Below are 23,524 nucleotides of genomic sequence, written 5' to 3'. Positions count from 1 at the left end.
ATAGTGCATGTGATTATGAAGAAAATCAACTAGCTCCATTATGCATTTTAATAAAAACATCTCCCACACTGTATGGGGAAGGGCTAATGAAACAAAGTCATTGGCTTTACTGAATAGTTGGGTAAATTCATCGATTCCTTTAAATAGTGCATAGAGAAATTCTAAGTGGAATAAAAACCATATAACCAGTGTCACATAAAGGAAGTAATTACTGCAATGGTGGCCTAAATACTCTCCCTATTATCATCCTGTTCACTATCATCCGTTCTTCCTCTCTCCTCCAAGCACTCCCTCCCTCCCTTGCTCATTGTGTTCCACCCATGCTAACTTTTGGTGGCTCCTTCAGCAAGCTACTTTCCTTCAACATCCTTCCAGAAAGAAACAGATAAAGTTTTTCTGTTACAAATAACAGAAGTATTTGTGCAGATGTTAGTAAGAACATAGTGACTGGTCAGCTTTGCCCCATTACTGAATAGAAGAGGATGCCACAAATAAAACAGAAAGGCAAGGCCTAATCTATAGTAACTCAAAAAATGCACCAGACTTCCTGGGTTTCTATTTGTGGCTGTGTGATGTTCATAAGTTTAATTAATTTTACTCCGTCTCCGTGGCTTCATCAGTAAAATAGATACGTATTTGCTTCATCATATTTTTTATTTTTCTTAAATTTATTTATTTTCTATTACAGTTGTCCCACTTTTCCCCCCATTACTTTCCCCCATGCTGCCCACCCCTTCTCCCACTGTCAATCTCCCCGCCATTGTCCGTGTCCATGGGTCATTTACACTAGTTCCTTTACTAGACCCCTCCCCTTCTTTCCTCCCTTCTCCCCCTTCCCCCCTCTTCCCTTGTAACTGTCAGTCTGTTCCTTGTTTCCATGCCTCTGGTTCTATTGTGCTCATTTGTTTGTGTTGTTCATTAGGTTCCTGTATTAGGTGAGGTCATATGGAATTTGTCTTTCACCACCTGGCTTATTTCACTAAGCATAAGAAAGATTTTATTTATTTATTTTTAGAGAGAGGGGAAAGGAGGGGGAAAGAGAGGGAAAGAAACATTGGTTGGTTGCCTCTCGTGTGCCCACAATGCAAGACCCAGCCCAAACCCAGGCATGTGCCCTGACTGGGAATTGAACCTGTGACCTTTCAGTTTGCAGGATGATGACAATCCACTGAGCCACCAGTCAGGGCTCCTTCATTATATTTTTTTCGTGAGGATTATGAGACATAATCAATAAAATGTGTTTAATTCAATGACTGGTTTATAGTAATTCATCAGTAAATGCCAAGTACTTTTGTTATTATCATTATTATTATTAATTTAAAAGATTAAATTCATTAACATTTTATATGAGACTCATCTTATTATCTGGTGTATACCACATTACCTGACACAGATAATATTATTTTGTTTAATCATTAAATCAACCCTATGAGGTAGATATTTTTCTTTCCAGTTTTAAGTGAGAACACTATGGTATAGATCTTAATTAGTTTAGACAGTTAGATCTGAAAGTATAGAAAGCTCATTGAGGAAATCTTGTCTTAAAGCCACATCTATAATAATAATAAATTATAAATCTTTAGATGTTTTAAAGTTTAAACACTCTTAATTAGTCTAGTATAATGGTTAAGCACCTGAGTTTTAAAGTCAGATTTCTTGATTCAAATTCTAGCCTCACCCCTTATGAATGCTAGAATCTTAGGCAAATTATTTAATCTCTCTTAGCCTCAGTCTCCTCATCTGTATAAGGAGGACATAGGATTGTCTGCTTTACAAGGTTTATTAAGACTGTAATTACATATGCAAAATACCTAGCTTAAAACCAAGCATACAGAGAGTGTCCTGAAAAGTTAGTTATTGCTTATAATAAATAAATGAGAAATGCAATTTTCCCATGTGGTATGATTTTCACAAGCAATTATCTTCCCAGACATATTTTGTAGCTTAGAAACATGACATGCTGACATTGCAGACAAAGCTGATACACTTAGCCCACCCAAAGTAAAACATGTGCTTTCAATCGTTTTCCATCAGTAGTAGCAATAGATTTGCAGAAAACGTTTTCATTGCATCATCTCTTCTTGTAAATAAACCCCCTTTTTGCCAGATTACCAGCCAGGATCCATTTGGCCTATATTGCCCTTCCAAAAATTGACCTACTGAATAAAATATTTCTAGGTTATCCTAACAAGTGACAGATGCAAATAAACAAAAGCACAATCAGTCTAATTTACTTAAACTTTATTTTCAGTTATTCCTTGAAATTCAGCTTCTCATTAAATTTCAAGATTCACTGACATTTTATCAGAAGTAAAATATCTGTTTTGCAGACAAGATGGGAGAATCTATAATACACTGAAAATTCCATATATAAAAAAATCAACTTTACATCAGAATTTTATATAGTACTTATAATTATAGTCATAATGTTCACTTTGTTTACATCTCTGTATTTCCAGTACTTTTATAGGAGAAAATCTGTTTTTAAAAGCATAATAAATGAATGATTGAATAATCAAATGGATGTGTAAATGAAGGAATAAGGTTTTCTCCACAAAAAGACAATAGTCAAGAAATTATCTAGTTAAATAGTAACTGTTTACTAGGTCCATTTTTACATTATTTATTAAGAATGATCCTGAAGAGGAACACAAAACTATGCAGTTACTCTTACTGCTAAATAAACAACAGATTTTTAATTTATTCTCTTTTAACTTTTTTACTAAGAATCATATATGCATAGAATAATTTTTAATAAAATGCAACTAAATGAATTTGGACTTCTTTATTTATATTTCCTCTTTATTTCTACTTTTTCTAGGATCTATATAATTTATAGTTTTGCAAGTCTTTTCAGTTTCTTCAAATTTTAGACCTTTCTATAAAGTTAGCCACAAATAATGTTATATTCTGTTAGATGTTTCAGCAATATTTAATGCACAGTCTTCTTACAGAAAGTCCATAGTTGTGGGAGTTCTCAAATGAACTTTTCAAATTCCCAGTTCAGCATGAAGAATTTGTCCCCTAGGAAGATCCTGGAATAGAAAGTGCCATAATAAGTACCTTCCTCATTGCTTACCACAAATTTCACTACTACTGCTATTGTGTAAAAAACAAGCAAAACTACTTTTTATAATTCTATACTAACACAGGATCTACTACAAGATTCATGACATTACAACAAAGTGGGGAGAGTAGAATAGAGGAAGGCTGTAAACTCTTGCATTTAATTAGGTTTATCAGTAAAAATAAGTGCATTTGTCAGTTGGCAAAAAGGAACTCTAAACTCAGAAGAAAAACTATATTCTCTGTTTTAAATATCAAAGAGAAAGTGTTCCGAGTCCAATTAATGTGTTTGAAAATAAATAATTTCATTTTAAAATATTAGTTTATTGACCACCGTCAGTAAATGAGTGGATCAAAAAATTGGCACATTTACGCAATGGAATACTACGCAGCAGAAAAAGGAAGGAGCTCCTACTTTTCGAGACAGCATGGATAGAACCGGAGAGTCTTATGCTTAGTGACATGAGCCAGGCAGCAAATGACAAATACCGTATGATCTCATCTAATACAGGAAACTAATGAACAAAACAAGCAAATGAGCAAAATAGAATCAATAAGCATGGAAATAAGGAACAGACTGACAGTGACCAGAGGGGCGGAGGGAAGGGGGAGGGAGAGAAGGGGGAGGGAGAGAAGGGGGAGGGAGAGAAGGGGGATAAGAAGGGGAAGGATCTACTCAAGGAACAAGTATAAAGGAACCATGGACATGGACAACAAGGTGCAGATTGAGTGTCAGAGCAGGGAGGTGGGCCAGGCGGGGGAGAGCAGTGGGGGAAAAACTGGGACAACTGTAACAGAACAACAATATGCCCTGCTGGTGTGGCTCAGTGGATTGAGTTCTGGCCTGGGAACCGAAAGGTCGCTGGTTCGATTCCCAGTCAGGGCACAGGCCTGGGTTGCGGCCAGGTCCCCAGTTGGGGGCGCATGAGAAGCAACCACATGTTGATGTTTCTCTCCTTCTCAAAAATAAATAAATAAAACCTTTAAAAAAAGGACAATAAAAAATAAAATACTACAGAAAAAATTTAAAAATAGTTTATTGAACAAATTGAAATTAAATTAATTAAAACCAGGTAAAATGATATTTATTTATTCTTTTAAACTATTTTCATGTAGTTAAAATCTATTGTTGTTTTTGTTTGTGTTGTTTTTGTTATTTTCCTTTGGAAGTCGTAAAACAAGCTTTCTCCACATTTGGTCGGGCCATGTACTTTTAATGCTTCTGGCCCTCACACGCAGAGACAATTCATATGGATGTTACATATAATTTTATCTGTTACATAGCTATAAAGTCACTCTCCAACTAACATATTTCCTATACAAGAGGCAAAGAAATAAAGTGACACTTAAAAAGAGCCATCTCAGCCAATGCTGAGCTGAAATCCTAGTGTATGAGGAGAATAAACCATTCAATAAATGTCAATAACAAAACAACAAATGTGAACTGCTCATTAAGGGTAGTTTTCATTTGTTGAAGTCAGTGGATTTCCAAATTTCAAAATAGAGAAGTGATCTGTGAACACATGCTAAGAAAGTATTGACACATTTAAAGCATTCTTTTTTATTTATTTTATTTTCAATCACAGTTTACACTCAACATTATTGTGTATTAAGTCAGGCGTACAGCAGAGTGGTCAATCATAATTTATACAGCGTTCTCCTTGATATTTCAAGTACCCACCTGGTACAGTACAGAATTCTTAAAATACTATTGACTATATTCCCTATGCTGTATTTATATCCCCGTGACTATTATGTAACTACTAATTTGTACTTCTTAATCTCTTCATCTTTTTCACTCAGCCTCCCAACCCCTCCCCTCTGGCAACTATCAGTGTGTTCTCTGTATCTATGAGTCTATTCCTATTTTATTTGTTCATTTATTTTGTTCTTTAGATTCCACATACAAGTGAAATAATATGGTATTTGTCTTTCTCTGTCTGACATATTTCTCTTAGCATCAATAGATGAGTGGATTTAAAAAGAGGTGGTACATATATACAATGGAATATTACCCTGTCATAAAAAAGGATCTTGCGACAACATGGATAGACTTAGAGGGTATTATGGTAAATGAAATTTAAGGCACCCTATTTTATTTGTTTTTCTCAAGCATTCTTATACATCCAAATATATCAAAATATTTTATGCCAGTGATAGTTCCCCTATTAATTAGCCACAGTTCATAAAACAACCTGGCTGAGCTATGGATTTGAATCCTCTCTTTGAATATTTTGCTTTGTCTCCACCATGAACACAAACCAACTGATACAGAAATATGGAGTACTTAGGCTTAGATAGAAGTAGTGAGTGTTCTAGTTTAATTGCAGTTTAATACCTTTAAAAATATACAGAATCTGGCTCAGGCTCAAGTTAAGTTCTATGTGTGTGTGTGTGTGTGTAAAACATTTTTATTCAGTTTGTAACTCATTAAAAAGTATGCCAATCAGCATGGTTCGCTTTGGATACAATATCTGGGTCTAGTACAGTTCAAGTCCTGCTGTTTACAAAAGAGACCAGCAGCTACAGGTTTTCTGAATAAAGGATTTCAATAAATTTTTAGTCTAACCATTTCCCTTCCCCTGACTAAGATAAGCCAGGCCATAAATACATTTTTATTCTTGCATTCTCTGGCCCAGAGAAAGGGCTGCATATCTGGATAAGCAAAGTAGAGCATTATTTCCTGTGAGACAAACAATATTCTTCAGAAACAGTGTGGTTTTATGCGATCTGTTATTAAGTCAGAATTTATAAGACTTGGGCTGAGAAATTGCAAATACCAGGGGTACAAAGTAGCAAGAAACTCACCAATAACATCACTGTATAAAAGTTTTGTTATCAGCAGAAGCACACTTGCCAACTGATAGAAGAAAAGCAAAGAAAATTACCATAGGTTGAGAACACACTATCCCCCAAAGTTTGCTATGTGTTCTTACATAAACAATCTCATTCATACTCAAACTAACCCAATAGAATATGTATTATCACCCCCCCCCAATATTAGATATGAATAAACTATTGGCCCATATAGGTTAAGTGACTTTTTCAGGGTCATGCAGTTAATATACGGCAGAGCTTAGATTTGAATTCTCCGAAGCCCATAATCTTTTTGCTTCTAGAAAGGCAGAGGGCAGAGTCAAATGGATAAATTTTGTCCTTCGTACTGGATAGGTGACATCTAGTTCAAACTTTCCTGCTTCCTTTTAAATACTGCTCTCACCAAGTCTCTCTTTGCAGTTCTATGTGGTTATTTTCTATCTCTCCTTCTACTTCAGTAAATCAAGCAATAACCAATAGCAAATGCAGAAAGTGAGAAAGATGTAATATGCCTATTCCTTAAGGAAGAATAGTACACATACACTTGCTTACTTATACATAGAGAAAGATCCTTCTGGATATAAGCACAGAAGTTCTGAGAGAAATTATAAGTATTAATGTTGTGACCTGCATTGATGAAAGGAAATCACATTATCTATCCAAAATATGAAATCCAATTAAAATAATGCCAGTAAGTATTTGTTAAGTTAGGTGCTGAGTGGTGAGCTAGGCCTTAATGTTGGCATTCTCAAACTTTAGTATGCATAAGAAATCTTTTGGGAACTTCTTTTAAAATGCAGATTCCTAGACACTCTCCCCTCAGAGACTCTAGCTCAGTAGACCTGAAATATGCTCAGGTATTTACAACTTTAATAATCACTCCAAGTGAATCTAATGTCAGTAGTGCCTTAACCATGTTTTAAAAAGAAATATATTAAAGTAAATCACATACTTTGGGTGTGGGTAGTATGGATGAGAATGTAAATCAGTTTTGAGTTTTGCATTTCTTAACTTATTTAAGACAATTCTGTTAAATCATAATCAACTGTATTTGGCAAAGATGTTTCCAGAAATGTGTCTGGTTGTTAATACAATAGCAATGTAATATACATGATTCAAAGAGTAAAAGCAGGGATACAAGGAAACTTAATCAAAGCAACAAAAGATAAGAAAGGAAGGAAAAGGAAAACAAAACTGTGCAAAATATAAGATGACAGAAATAATTGCAATATACCATTAATCACAAAATTGTGAATGCATTGAAAGTGCACATTAATTCTTGGGTTGTCATTTTTAATCAACATGCATACTATTTATAAGAAGTCAAATTAAAACAATATTACACTACATTGCATACCAAAAATACAGTGACGGAAATAAATATGCCAGGAAAACACTAACAGCGCAGATTTCTCAGTATTGGTATGTAAAAATTTGATTCAGAATTTACTTTATTTTAAATCATTTTTTGTTGTTCAATTGCAGTTGTCCCATTTTCCCCCATTGCTCTCCCCTGCCCCACCCCTCCAACTCCCATAGTCCATCTCCACCTTGTTGTCTATGTCCTTGGGTTATTCATAGATGTTACTTGACTAGACCCTTCTTCCTTCTTTCCCCCCTTCTCCCCCTCCCCCATCCCCTTTGGTCACTGTCAGTCTGCTCCTTGTTTCCATGCCTCTGGTTCTATTTTGTTTGTTTGCTTGTTTTGTTCATTAGTTTCCTGTATTAGGTGAGATCATATGGCATTTGTCTTTCATTGGCTTATTTAACTAAGTATAATACTCTCCAGATTCTTCCATGGTGTCTCAAACAGTAGGAGTTCTTTCCTTCTTTCTGCTGCATAGAATTCCATCATGGAAATTACCAGTTTTTTGATCCACTCATCTACAGATGGGCACTTGGGCTGTTTCCAGCACTTGGTTATTGTAAATAGTGCTGTTATGAACATAGGGGTGCTTAGGTTCTTTTGAATTGGTGATTCAGGATTCTTAGCATATATTCCCAGCAGCAAAATCTCTCAATCAAAAGGCAGTTCCATTTTTAGCTTTTTGACGAAATTCCATACTGTTTTCCACAGGGTCTGCACCAGTCTGCATTCCCACGAACGTGCACTAGGTCTCCTTTCTTCACTTCTTCGCCAGCAGTTGCCACTTTTTAAAAATCCTCATTCAAGGGTATGGTTAGAGAGGAAAGAAAGAGAGAAATGAGAAGAGAGAGAGAGAAAGAGAGAGAGAGAAGAGAGAGGGAGAGAAGCGAAACATTGAAGTGAGAGAGAAACATCAATGGACTGCCTCTCATATGCTCCCCGACCAGGAATCAAACCTGCAACCTACATGTATGTGCCCTGATCAGGAATAGAACCCACACCATTTTGTTGTATAGTTGATTCTCCAACCAACTGGCTACCTGGCTAGGGCCAGAATTTAGTTTTCTACTTGGATTCAGATTTACATTTTCACATCAGTAGGTTTCAAATTATGGGAAATTTGCTTTAGTCAAATAATGGTGCCATACAGGAGGACACAAGTCCAGAAAATGTAATTTTTCAAATTCCATTATTCTAAATTTTTCTTTTTTTTTTCTTTCTTTCTTTCTTTTTTTCTTTTCTACTGCAAGACTATCCAAATTGATACAGGCAGCTCAACTGTTAGATGAATTCAAAGTATCATCTATTCTCAGAAAATAGCTGAAGTAAAGCTGAGTAAATACATTTAAATTTTTTATTTTACTTTATTTTTCATAGTCTATTTTTATTGTTTTTTCTCCATTACTATTTATCCCCCTTATACCCTCTTCAACCTCTACCTACCCCCTCTCCCCCACAATCACTACTACTGCTGTCCTTTTTCTTTTGGGCTCAGTCCCTCCATCCCCCAACCTCCCTCCCCAAGAGCTATCATCCTGATCTCTATCTATGAGTCTGCCTGTATTGTGCTTATTAGTTTATTCATTAGATTACACACATATAAGTGAGATCATATGGTACTTTTCTTTCTCTGGCTGGCTTATTTCACTTGACCATAATGTTCTCCAGGTTCATCCATGCTGTCCTTAAGGGCAATTTTTTTTACAACGAAGTAGTATTCCATGTGTAAATTTTAATTCCATTGTGTACATTTTAATGCCAAAGTTCATGTCAATAACTTGGACCTGACCCTAGATCTTGTTATTTAATGCATTAAGAAGCACATACAGCACTATGTCATAAATTCGCTTTTTAATTACTTTGACTATGTATTTTAGAATAACATTTGCTTTGTTTTCTTTTAAAACTTTTATGCATTTTTATTTTTGGATGTATTTATTGTTTTTCTGTTACATTTCTAAATATTCTTTGTATTTTGTTGAGAATAAACTACTGATGGAGAAGATAGACCAATTAGGAGTTTATTTTAGTGATCTAGGGTGGAGATTATGTTATGATTATCACACCAGAATTATAACAGATTAAGAGATGAAAGTAGTGTGATTCTTGTTGTATTTTGAAGATACAGCTAATAGAATTAGCTGATGGATGGTATTTAAGATATGAGAGGGTGGTATGTGTAAAGAATAACTAAAATGTTTTTGCCAATCTTATGTTTTCTTACGTTTTTTAAATCTAAAAAAGGTAGAAATTCTCACAGATAAATTCATGCCAAATACTTCCCCAGAGACAATGAAATTGAATATGAAAAAGATAAAGATGATGGCAGAGGAGAACAAATTGTTATCTCAGAGTAATATCCAATCATGCCTGTCTTGATATTTTATTGCCCTCAGGAATCTTATTCAAAGTTAAAGAACCATAAATTAGTGCAACAATAAAATATAATTTATGTTAAAATTATATTTTATTATTTATGCTATTACAGTTGTCCCAATTTTCCCCCTTTACTGCCCCCCTCGGCCCAGCACCCCTTACTCCCTCAGGCAATCCCCACACCATTGTTCGTGTCCATGAGTCATGCATGGAAGTTCTTTGACTGCTATCTTTCTTGTGCTATACTTTGATCCCCATGACTAATCTGTAACAACCAATTTGTACATCTTAATCCCTACCACTTTTTTGCCCATCCCTCCAACCCACCTCCCATCTGGCAGCCACAAAAAGCTTCTCTTTATCTATGATTGTTTCTATTCTGCTTGCTCATTTATTTTGTTTTTTAGATTCAATTGTTGATAGATATGTGTTTATTACCATTTTATTGTTCATATTTTTTATCTTCTTTATAAGGAAGACCCTTTAATATTTCACATAATAATGGTTTGGTGATGATGAACTCCTTCATCTTTTTCTTGTCTGGGAAGCTCTTTATCTGCTCTTCCATTCTAAATGATAGCTTTGTTGGGTAGAGTAATCTTGATTGTAGGTCCTTGTTTTTCATCACTTTGAATTATTTCTTGCCAATCCCTCTGGCTGGCAAAGTTTCTTTTAAGGAATCAACTGACAGTCTTATGGGAACTCCCTTGTAATTAACTAACTGCTTTTAAGCTTTCCTCTTTGTTTTTAACCTTTGGCATTTTAATTATGATGTGTCTTAGAGTAGGCCTCTTTGGGTTCCTCTTGTTTGGGATTCTCTGTTCTTCCTGGACTTGCATGTCTACTTCCTTCACCATTTAAGAAAATTTTCTGTCATTATTCTTTCAAATAGGTTTTCAATTTTTTGCTCTCTCTCTTCTTTTTCTGGCACCCTCATGATGCTAATGTCGAAGTTGTCCCAGAGACTCCTTACACTATCCCCATTGTTTTTGGATTCTTGTTTCTTCTTGTTCTGATTGGGTGTTTTTTGCTTCCTTATATTCTAAATCATTGATTTGATTCCTGGCTTCATCCACTTGACTGTTGATTCCAATTTATTGTTCTTCATTTCAGTTAGTGTATCCTTCATTTCAGACTGGTTCTTTCTTATGGTTTCCATGCTCTTTTTTATGCTGTTGAAGTTCTCACTAAGTTTACTGAGCATCCTTATAAGGAGTGTTTTGAGGTCTGCATCTGAAAGATTGCTTGTCTCCATTTTATTCAGTTCTCCCTATGGAGTTTTACTTTGTTCCTTCATTTGGACCATATTTCTTTGTCTCTTCAATTTGGCAGCCTCCCTGTGTTTGTTTCTATGATGGGTAGAGCTGCTTTAACTGTGTGTCTTGGTAGTGTGGCCTAATGTAGTAGGTGTCCAGTAGGGTCCAGTGGAATGCTTCCTCTATCACCCAAGCTAGGCACTTAAGGTTTGCCTGCCACGTGGGCTGACTACACCCTCCTCTTGTAGCTGAGCCTTGGTTGCTGTTGGACCATCAATGGGAGGGATTTACCCAGGCCAGTCAGCTGCAAGGACTGGCTGCCACCACCAGCCATTGACCACTGTGTAGGATTAGCTGTGAAGAAGCCCACTGCACAGAGAAGTACTTACTTCAGCAGGCTCTGGTGCCTGTTGAGTATGCCCCTTGAGTGTGTCGCTTGTGGAGGTGGTTGAGTGGAGGTGCTCTGACATGGTCTATGGCTGTCGTCCTGGGTGCCCAGGCTTTGGAACCTTCCGGGAGGTGCCATCTTGAATGGAAACATTCAATAAAAAATAATTTACAGACTTCTCCTCAGACCTATGGAATACATACGGTGTGTCCTGAAGACAAATGTGCCTGGGCACCCTAAGGTTGCAAACTAAGTAATGGGAAGAAGATATGCATACTTCAGGTCAAAAAAATTTCAAATAAATGACTATAGTATATTAAATACCTGGTCTACTTAAGTGGTGGGTCATCTCAAATTTAAGATGAGAGCAGGAAAAGCACCCAGACTTTCCTACATGAGGACGCTGAAGCAAATAACCTTGCTCAAAACAAAATTCTGTCCTTGATGAACCATAGGACTCACCCAATTTCCACATCTTAACATGTGTGTCATTGACAAGACATTCAGAAAAGTTTTATGTTGTTCTGCTGCCTTATAATGGGGTGAGGGAAAACAGGTCGGTGACAGAAATTTTATTTATATCAGGGCCTTTTTAAGTCTAAGTAAATTCAAAACAATGTAAAATTGTGAATTGGCTTTGTAACCAACTATTTTAAGAATATTATTCACCTCAAGTATTTAATGATCAAAACAATGATTTAATTTCTAAACTCTCTAGGAACAAATACAAAATAGTATTGAATATAAACTGCAATAGAAAATAATTTTTTTTTAGACCAGTTCAACCTCTGGCAATTCAGCAAACTCCTCTGCTGTCTCGTGGCTGAACTACACTCCCTTCAACAAGGTGACTGTGCTGTGGTTTGGCCATTACAAGAGAGAAGCTGGCTAAATAAAACCTGGGCCTAAGGGAAGATCTGTGTGCAATCCCTCTGGAAGGAAAATACACTGGAATCTTAGGTGCAAGAGAAGAAAATGTCTTCCCAGGAGGATACCATCTCCAGAGAAACAAGATGGTGGAGGAGTAAGTGGAAGCTACACTAACTTCCTCCCAGAACTAGTCTGGATTTACAACGTAATTTTGGAGAAATCATCTGGAATAACCAACCGAACACCAGCTGGAGAGAACTCTTATAACCACGGAGAGACAAAAGAGGCCGCTACATCACAACGTGACTGGCAGACCATTCCCGGCCAAGTGGTGTCAGCCTGAGGGGAAGCAAAGGCCCTGCCTACAGGAATTAAGCTGCCACACCCACTGTCCTTAAGCCTGACAGCTAATCACAGATTGAATAGATTAACAACTAAAGGAGACAGACAAAGGCAGTAGATCCCTGGAAGTCTCCAACAGGCTGCCTAGGCCCAGACTGGTACAGGGTCTGATGCCACCAGGGGCAGATCCAGGAAGTGCAGATCATTCTAAGAAGCACCAACAAACAATAGGAGTCACAAAAATGGGGAGACAGAGAAACAACCCCCCATCGAAAGGAAAGGTAGAATCCCCAGAAAGAGTGCTCAATGAAATAGAGGGGAGCCAACTATCAGATATGGAATTGAAAGCATGTATTATGGAGAAGCTCAATGAGCTCAGCGGAAACTACAAAGAACTCCAGAAAAACTACAGTGAACTCCAGAAGAACTATAAGGAACTTACTGAGAATTATACCAGCATCAAAAAGGACATGGAAGTTATCAATAAGAGCCAGGAGGAAATGAAGAATACGATCTCTGAATTGAAGAACACAGTAGAAGGAATTAAAAACAGGCTAGAGGAAGCAGAAGATCGGATCAGCGAGCTGGAGGACAACTTAGACAAAAACTCACAGACAGTGCAACAAAATGAAAAAAGGCTGAACAAGACTGAAGAGGCTCTGAGACAGCTGCAGGACAACATGAAATGTAATAATATCCATATCATAGGAATTCCAGAAGGAGAAGAAGAAGAGCAAGGAATAGAAAACCTCTTTGAAAAACTAATGACAGAAAACTTCCCTAACATGAAGAGAGAAAGAATCATGCAAGTCCAGGGAGCACAGAGGGTCCCAATGAAGATGAACCCCAACAGGCCCACTTCAAGACACATCATAATTAAAATGCCAACATTCAAAGACAAAGAGAGAATCCTAAAAACAGCAAGAGAGAAACAACTAATAACATACAAGGGAGCTCCAATAAGGCTATCCTCAGATTTCTCAGCAGAAACACTACAAGCCAGAAGGGAATGGCAAAAAATATTCCAAGCAATGAAAAACAAAGGCCTACAACCAAGAATACTCTACCCAGCAAGAATCTCATTCAAAATGGAAGGTGAAATAAGGAGTTTCCAAGACAAAAGAAGGCTAAAAGAATACATCTCCACCAAACCAGCATTGCAAGAGATGCTAAAGGGTCTGCTTTAAGAAGATGAAGAAACAGAGAGAGACAGAGAGGAACACGAGTACAAAGGGGGAAAATGACAATGAATAAGTACTGAAAGAAAGAAGGAACTTCTACCATTTGCAACAACATGACTGGAACTAGAGAGAATTATGCTTAGCAAAATAAGCCAGGCAACAAAAGAAAATTACCTTATGCTATCACCTGTTAAAGGAAACTAATGAACAACACAAACAAATGAGCAAAATTGAACCAGAGGTATGTAAACAAGGAATAAACTAACAGTAACAAAGGGGGAGATGGGAAGGAGAGAAGCGGGTAAGAAGAGGAAGGGTCTAGTCAAAGAACATGTATAAATGACCCATGAACATGGACAACTGGATGGGGACTGAATGTGGGAGAAGGGAGGGACAGGGTGCAGAGAAGCAAGAGGGGGAAAAAAGTGAGACAACTGTAATGGAAAAACAAACAAACGGAAAAATTTTTAGTAGGGGAAAAAATAAAAATATAAAGAATAGAAATGCAAGTTCAGTGAATATTAGAAGGACAAGGATTTTCCTTCACACTGTATATATTTTCTCCCTATCTGATCCCTCCAGAATTTGGCATTCTAAAGAAGTAAGTAATGACCTAAGTTTCTTTGCATAAAACTAATAAGACCAGTTGTTAATAACGATTTTTTGACTAAGACTTTGACTGGAATGTCATGCCTAAAGGAGACATGATTGGGCTTTGGTTGTTACCAAAAAGCCCTGAGCAACTGGGACTGACTTTCAAAGGTAATAAAAGTCCACGAGATAAAAGGCCTGGTACCTTGGATGGATGAGCGATCCATAGCAATCTTTCCAGGGAAGGAACGAAGGTTGTTTTCCTGAAAGATGGCTAGAAGGGACCTTAAGGCACAATGGAAAACCAGGAGGACCTGGAAAAGACAGGTGTTTACAGGCAAGGCTGAATGCCAGGTATGTGGCTCAGCTTCTGTGCCCTGAAGGGCAGACTGAAGGTCACCCTAAATGTTTCTTGCGTAAGTTCCAGCAAAGCAGAACTAAAGATCAAAAGTGATCATTTGCAGCTCTTGTTGTGTTTATGCAAATGAACAGGATAAATAAAAACTGAACTTAATGCAGGGTAATCTTAGGGAGAAAAATCAAGATTCAAGGAAGGTCACAATGCCCAGTGGTAGACTATAAAGTAGTGCAGCTAACCGTCTTTAAAGTTTCTTTTCATTTAAAATTTGTTTTCATTTGAAAGTTAAACTATGTCTGTGGCATTATCAAAGATGTTTAATTTACAGGCAAGAAGAATGTCAAATGCCTTGCAACTGGATGTCTTTCCGATAAGACAGTCCTACAGATTTAAAGACTTGTATGTGGGTTATGTTACATAAATTAACATGTGTTTTCTGTTTTCAAAGGGCATAAGCCTACGATCTCATTACCTGAGTGATTGTCTGTACGTATAGGCCTCACTTAATCCTGTCTGCATTGTTGCCTCCTGAGACTCAATGGTTAGGCTGAACTAAGTGGCTGGGTTGGTGAAGAATGGGGTCGTCTGTGGGCTTCACTATAAAACTGGTTTCTCTTTTCTGTCCTAATGACTTGGACAGAAAGGGCCCAGAGGTCTGAGAGGGAGGAAACCTAAAATATTTCCCTCAGTCCAAACTAAGTATAATGGGCAAAAGGGTTTTGGACAGGTGAGATGTACCTGGCACACCTTCCTCCAAAGAACCCTTCTTTTCCCTAATGTGGGACATTGAAAAATTAATATCTGTCTTTTGTCATCTAGTGGTTACGGATTGAATGATGTCCTTTAACCCTGTTGCCCCCAGAATACAACAAGGATGCCAGTCTGTTAAATCAAGCATGCCATTGTCTGCGGACAACCAACCAACCTGGAATCTGCACGATCCTTCCCCTTGTGGGAAGGCCACCCTCCCCTCCACATCCCCACTGTTATTAGGGATTTCTTGACCCAAGGGTAGGTAGGACGATGACCATGTCCAGCTTGAAGCAGCTAGAGGAGCTCGAGACCTTCGTCCATTGTCCTTTATAAGATTGTAAAGGGTCTTAAGTCTGAGAGGGAGGGATTGTTATTTTTTATTGTTAAAATATTTAACTAATTAATTAATTATTTTTAAAAAAAGAAGAAGAATATATGAAAGGGTGAGCCATGGGCATGGACTTGGGGAGGGGATTGTCGGGGAAGGGGTTGCTGGGTGGAGGGGAGCAAAGGGGAAAAATTAGAACTATTTTAACAATATAATCAATAAAATATACTTAAAAAAAAGAAAATAATTTTTTAAATTTAAAAAAATAACGTAGGTCCAAAATGTATAATCAAATAATTATTTCATTTCAAAGAACAGTAAAACACTGATTCATTTTTTTATTTCTGCCATCATCCTTTTCTATGTTTATTTTCATTAACAATCGTACATTTTCTGCAAGATAATCCCCAAATAGGAGAAATTAAGGTAGAACTGCCCAGGGATGTTTATTGTTATATGTGGAATGCACTCATCAGACTGTGGTTCCCAGAGAGGGCAATCAAGATTGACTTTTGGTTGAGTGTTTGCTGACACCTTGCTACCTGAGATATCATATGCTCGTTCTGACTAAAGCCTCTAATCTTCTTACAACTTGGTAGTGGAAAATAAATGCAAATTTATAAGATAATTGACCAGGGTCAAGAGTTGAGTCAGTGTGACTGTTCTTAAACCATAAATATGGGTATTTATCAAAAGCAAAAATACTAATTTGAAGAGATATATATGCAGCCCTATGTTTATTGCAGCATTATCTACATTAGACAAGATATGAAAGTAACCTAACTGTCCATGGATAGATGAATGGATAAAGATGTATATATGTGTGTGTGCGGATATATATATATATATATAGTCTATATGTATATACATGTTACAATATTTTGCCACTTGGGGTAACATGTATGGATTGAGAGGGTATTATGCTAAGTGGAATAAGTCAGACAGAGAAATATGATATGATTATATTTATTTGTGGAATCTTAAAAAACAAAAGAAACAAAAACAAAACAGAAACAGACTCACGAATACAAAACAAAAACAAAAACAAAAAACTGGTAGATACCAGTGGGTGGAGCAGTTGGAGGCTGGGTGAAATAGATGAAGGGATTAAGAGGCAGAAGCATCTCCTTAAAACCAAAGAAACTGAATTTTGAGGCTTCACTGAATTTGAAAACTCACATTTTAGATAGAGACCTTTTTAGTTTGGCATTTTTCTATGATTGTGCTGCTGGATCACAGCTACACCCTACCATCCCAATCCTGCCATTTGTTTGGCACAGTTATTTAGAATGATTTTTTTGTGAACAATGACAATTATTAATAATTTCATTATCAGCAATACATATGAACATGCCTAGTAACCGGGAAGTGTATTGTATTTCTAGACCAAGGCTTTTCAACAATATCACTATTGACATATAGGGTGAGATAATTCTTTGTTGTGGGGAGTTGTCCTGTACATTGTAAATGTTTAGTGTCATCAGTGGCCTCAAACCCCTCAATGTCAAATATGTCTTGCCCTTCCAGTTGCCTTAACCAAAAACTTATATAGACATTGGAAATGTGCCCTGAAAGACATATCACCCCCAGTTGAGTACCACTGCTCTGAACAAAAATTTGATCAGTTACCAACTCATTTTATTTTTTAATAGTCGCATTTTTATTTATTTGAAAATTTTGGGTATGGAAAAGAGTATTTTTCTATTGTTGTTCTATTACAGTTATCCCAATTTTCCCCCATTGACTCCCCTCAACAAATTCACTCTCCCATCCAATCACTTATCTATGGCTCAATACTGGTTACTGTTTGGTAAATTTGGAGTACAGTTAAAGAATGGGAGTTTTGTCATTCTCTGGAGTGAATCTTAGCTATTAATTTAACTTGGGTTTCAAATAAAGCCATTGATATTAATTTGAGCAGTGTTTATTCTATGTTCCCAGATATGGAAACACATGTACACACACAGAATCAATAAATATACAACTTATGCCTTTTATCTGAGCAACCACATATTCATTCATGACTTCATATGTGTGATTCAAAAACAATTCTTTAATATGCTAAAACATACAGAATAAGACATTTTTATTTGATGCATTTTTCTCCTCTTATGCTTTTCTCTGACAAATATTTCCCCAAGGTTCAACTGTGGCAGGGGTGGAGAAGGGAGTCCTTCATGGAGAACTCATTCAGCTGCTTAGCCCAACAGCATAAATTTGATCTTGTAATTAGTATTCAACTCAGCATCTTGGACAGAAACCAGTGTTACAGCCAAGAGGTGGTTTAAATCACATAAATCATAGATCAATGACAGAACTCAAAGAACTGGATAGATTACAAAAGTAAAGCTTTAGTTAAAAATAGATTAACTGTTTCCCTGCAGAAATTTTTTAATCCCCCCAAAATATATAAAACAAATAAAATTAGATCTAATTGTTTTTTGTTGCATATACATATAATGTAAGTTGAAAGATACTTTTCCCTTCACAGCCATACTGATATTTTGGAAATGTAGAAATATATATGTACTTTATACCTATGGATAATTTCCACATTTATAATACTTTATTATTACATATTAAAAATGTCACCAAATATGTTTGTTATAGTGGCAACAGTGCAATAGTGATGTGAAAGCTGTTTTACATTATTTTATGAGTATCAGATTTTTAACTTCAAACTCAATCTAAAAAATATGTTTCTATTTTTTAATAAACAATGGATATCATTTAGTCTGAATTCTGTAACTAAAAAAATATAGATTTTGAGGTTACAGTAAATAAAATTAATAAAATGGTAAGTTGCATGGATTTTATAATAAATTATCTCATCAAATAATCATCTCATTGGCTCTTTTCACTATTTTCTTTGAAAATTTAGAATTATTCAAAACAATGCAAAAATTACTTGTAATAATTTAAACATATATGTTCATATGTAGCATATTATAAAGTTTTCAATAAAATTAACAACTTAATTTTAAGTGCCATTAAACACTTTCTTTTTTGAAATTCCAATCCTGACTCCTTCTACTTTAAAGTAGGAATAGTTCTGGTTCCTGACACTAATATACCGAGAGTAAAAAAAGAATGTTTTTCTAATATTACAATCCCAAACCACTAAAAAAAATCAAATAAGTAAAATTCAGAGTTCAGGCACACAGTCTAATCTTGTCACTTTAGATAATTTTTCTTGGAGTAGGTAAATTAACTTGCAGATTCAGTTCTCTGGAAAATTATCAAATATAATGAGGAAGCAAAAACCTAAACAATGCAACTGAATTTTACAAACATTACTCTAAAGGAAAGAAAATTAATTAAAAATTTTCTGAGATGTACCAATTACAGCATTAGTACCAATATACTAAAAATGTGTTTTTAAACGACAACATGTAAGCAAAGTTTTTTCACTATTTTTCCCCTCATGGTTTATATTTATGAAATATTCTTGTGGCACCTCTTTATGAGGAAAATTCAAATAACCTCCAGATCATAATTACCTTACTAAACAAGAAGGTAAAAACCACTGTCTTAAGGAATAAAGCTTTTTCTATGTGTATTTTAAAACTGTGAGTACTCAAATGGCAAAATTAATTTTAAAGTGTTGCTACTAATGGTTACATAAAAATAAAATATCTACAAGTAAAAATTGAAAGAAAGCATCATGCTATCTACTGCTTCATCACTTATTATTTGCTACCTAGACAACTTGTATTTATTAAGTTCTATCTTTATAAGTTTCTAGAAGAATCATGTAAATTTCAGGGTATAACTTTGGTGTTTGGGTTGATTTATGTAAATCCATAATTAATAAATAAAAATAGAATAACTATTTTAATATAAAACTTAATGGTATTTTTAAATTCAAACTCTCTAAAACTGTGATTACCTTACTCCATATTATATGTTTCTAATCTCCATCTACTCTAATTAAAACTTTAACATTTGTCTAAAAGTACATAATATGTAAATAGATTTATGATATTAAAGAACATTGGTCACATTATTAGAGATCCATTTAAGAAATATTAACTCCCCACAAAGTGCTCTGTCATGCTCCATCAAAGGGTTACAAATGACAAAACCTTCTTTTGATAGTTTTAAATAGTAATATTTCAAGGTCTTAACTATTTAGATATATTTAATGGATGATGTAAACAACAGACACTTCTAAGTTTGAAGTAAAATGATTACTTTTCAAAAATGCAAGTGGAGTCTTCTGAGATAAAAAAAAATCAACAATAAAATAAGAAACTACGATTTCAAGTTGTGAGGAGACATTTGAAATCTTTCTTCTCGACCATTAAGAATGAATATTCCGGAGTGAGATAAGTTTACAGTACTTAAGTCTATCTTCTGTGCAATTTATGAGAGGAAAAAGAATGCTACACTGCCTTCAGTACTCACCTGATGAAACATGTGAACATGTGAGACATTAAATGAATGAGCTGAAAATGCAGCCATAAAAGTTTATCATTTTATCCAGTGATTCAGCTATGTCAGTTTCTAAGTCCAATTTTTCATCCAAAATGAAAATAGCTAATATATCATTGAGAAAATTTATTAAAGAGATTCAGACTTTCAAATATGTATGCATTTTAATGAATCTGGATAACAAATGTTTTATAAGGAACAAATAACGCAAAAGAAAGAGTTTAGGAAACTCTACCAGATCTGTTGCAAAGTAATGGAATTTTTAAATACCACCTAATACAAAGCACACTCTATAGCTAGTCATAAGATTAAAAGCTTTTCAAGTTGCTATCTTGGGAAATTTCTTTCAAGGAAATTACTACAAAGCCTTGTTTTAGTAGGTTCCCCTACTGTGCTTCCCACTGTGTTTTTTTAATAAGGAAAGCTATCCATCCATAGAGGTGTATCCTGTTCTCCATGCTTCAGCGTCAAGCAGCAGGCAGATACTGTAGACAGTCGGTGTTTGACTCTTTAATTTTCACCCCATAATGTTAATGCCTGCTTTTGCTGACTGATGCATGTATCTTTGTGGCTGTTTAATTATGAGTAGGCACAGATTCTCCCCACCCCATAAACTTCCCCATTTCTAATCACACTAAGCCGAAACAATACATAATCTAAGGTGTGTATGTATATAAGGTAGTAGATGTTTAGTGTGATCATAACAAAAAAGTCAACGTGTATGGTTCAAATTATTTAAAAAAAGAAGGCATGCTTAATAACGTATATCATTTTATTATTAATATATAAAAACAATACCAGAAGCTACTTTAAAATTCTAAATTTTTAATTGTTGTTTTACATTTTCAAGTTATGCAAAATACAACTGTTAAACTAAAAAATCATTTAAAATATTATGGAGGACTCAGAGTATCTAATTAAAATTCAGACAATCAGCATTAAATTAACAGAAGAAAAATATTTTTAACACATGGAGACCTCTTCATTTGTTATTTAAAGTTTTAACACCAGTTGTCTCTTTTTGGGGAAAAAAGACATAGACAGACCTCTTTTATGAAACAAATATCACAAAATGGTGTTTTACTGAAAACAAGAAAAAATAAGTGTATAATCACCAAGAAGAAGATCTAATGTACATTATACTCTCTAGGCAACTAAATATGGATTTGGCTATTTTCACATTAATCTCTCTTTAAAGATACTTTATGTTATTGGGTAACAGAAATTGAGTTCTCAATATATCATAAAATTCCTGCCTCCTATAGAGTTCTGTGTTTTTTATAAAGGCCCAGACATAGCCATCAGGGTTAGGGCAAGAATTCTTGTGATCAATATTTCACTACCAAGATGTAAACAGCAAGAAAAGGTGTACTTATTCTGACTAAACAAATTATTTAGAATTGATGACACAGATAATGTAAAAAGGCATGTGAAAAATGTAAAATTCTCTACAAACTCACAAAATATTCATGCTACTTATATCAATTATATATAGAATACTACTACTTCTCCCTATACAACATACCCTCAAGAGAGTATCCACTGACTCACTGATCCAGTCAAGAAAAAATGATCTCTTGATAATAAAAAGCTACGTTTTGTATTTTTTATTCCTGATTTTCATAACTAATAGTGACAGAACTATTTTGCTTAAAAAGAACTTTTAAAAATATTGTAACATTCAAAGATAGTCAATGAATTCTAACATTTTAATGCTTCAAATACCAAATAAATAGCAATGGTTTTTAATAACAGTGATGGAGTTCCACATGCAATTAAATTAAAATTGGTAGATAAAAATGAGATTGTACAAAGACTAGTGGTACAGTGCCACCAGTATTGGGTTGTGCTGCATCCATGACAACAGAATGGAAGGTCGCTTTTAATACTATTATCTTACATACCCACAGCTGAATGCTAATGCAGCTCTACTGAGAAAAATTCAGTTTCAAATCTGAAGCCACTGAACTTACATACACTATGCATAGAGTTGCAAATACAGAAAAGGATATAAAGACATATTACAGTATGGACATTTTTCAAAAGGTTATTATTTTAAAATATACGTAGATGCGCTCATTGGCAAACATTCAAAGAATACTTATTAATGCAGAAACAAATTTAGTAAAAGGGAATATTTTGTTTCTAGAATGTTTTTGAGAGCATAATCAGCAAACTAAGAGATTATTCAATTTACTTCTGCATTAAAACTGAAAATTGACTATTTTTTCCAAATAAGCATTGACTCAATAAGGTATTCTTTAAGCTACCTTTGAAGAAGAGCTTGAGCAAAGGGAAATTAAATGCAACTATATATCTTTTACTGATTTGATTAAATAAAGCTTATCTGCCTTTTCAAAAATAAAAAAAGGAATACAGTAACCAAACTTTATGTTCTTCTTTTCCCTTGTTTTAAAGATGAGAATTATTACCATTTATAAATAGGTGATGACAATGATGTTGATGATAAATGGTAGATAGATGATGATAGATAGATAGATAGATAGATAGATAGATAGATAGATGATAGATAGATAGATGATAGATAGATAGATGATAGATAGATAGATGATAGATAGATAGACAGATAGAGATAGATAGATAGATAGATAGATGGATAGATAGATAGATAGATAGATAGATAGATAGATAGATAGATAGATAGATAGATAGATAGATAGACAGTCTATTAATTCCCTGTCTGAGGCAATCCCTATTGAACCTAAAACATCCAGGAGGCAGTAACTTAGTCAAGTCCATGACTAAATGTAGCTGCCTTATGATGGAGATTCTAATTACGTTACTGTTAGCCTTGCCATCGTCTCAGAAACTAAGAGATTCCTTCTGGAAATTCCTTTCCCATATGGCAGCTAATTTTTCTTCTCTAATAGAATGTTTTTTATGTCTATTCATAGACATTGTGAAATAGAAATTAAGGCTAATTTCATCATTATAATATAAAGAAGAGACTTGGAAATTAGTCAAGTAACTGGAATAATACCTATTATCAAACTAGAAAATGCAATACAGAGAGGCAGGCAGAAATGCACACACATAGTATGATGTAAAGTTTGAATCATGCAATGTATAGCAGTGTTTCCAAGCAGAAATATTATGAGTTAGTGTCAAGAGTTACATGTTTAGTTCCACGATTCCTTTCTACCCTGTACACCTCGACAGTGGTCATACTGGCATCTTTAACAATTGCTCTGGTCTATGGGATAATTTTAAATGTGAAGTATTGGTCTTCAGTTGAGTATCAAATAAATCTGAAATTATCACTTCTTCCTTTAACTCTGTTTTAAGAAGTCCTCAGTGTACAATTCAGGTAATTATCAGAACAGCTCAGAAAAAGAATGTATTACTCAGTCAAAGGTGAGCCATTTGTCTTGCCCCAT

This window comes from Furipterus horrens, unplaced genomic scaffold (assembly GCF_987537825.1).
Source record: "Furipterus horrens unplaced genomic scaffold, mFurHor1.1.pri manual_scaffold_17, whole genome shotgun sequence".
Lineage (NCBI taxonomy): Eukaryota > Metazoa > Chordata > Mammalia > Chiroptera > Furipteridae > Furipterus > Furipterus horrens.
The sequence above is the reverse complement of the archived record's forward strand: the minus strand, read 5'-3'. Positions refer to the sequence as shown.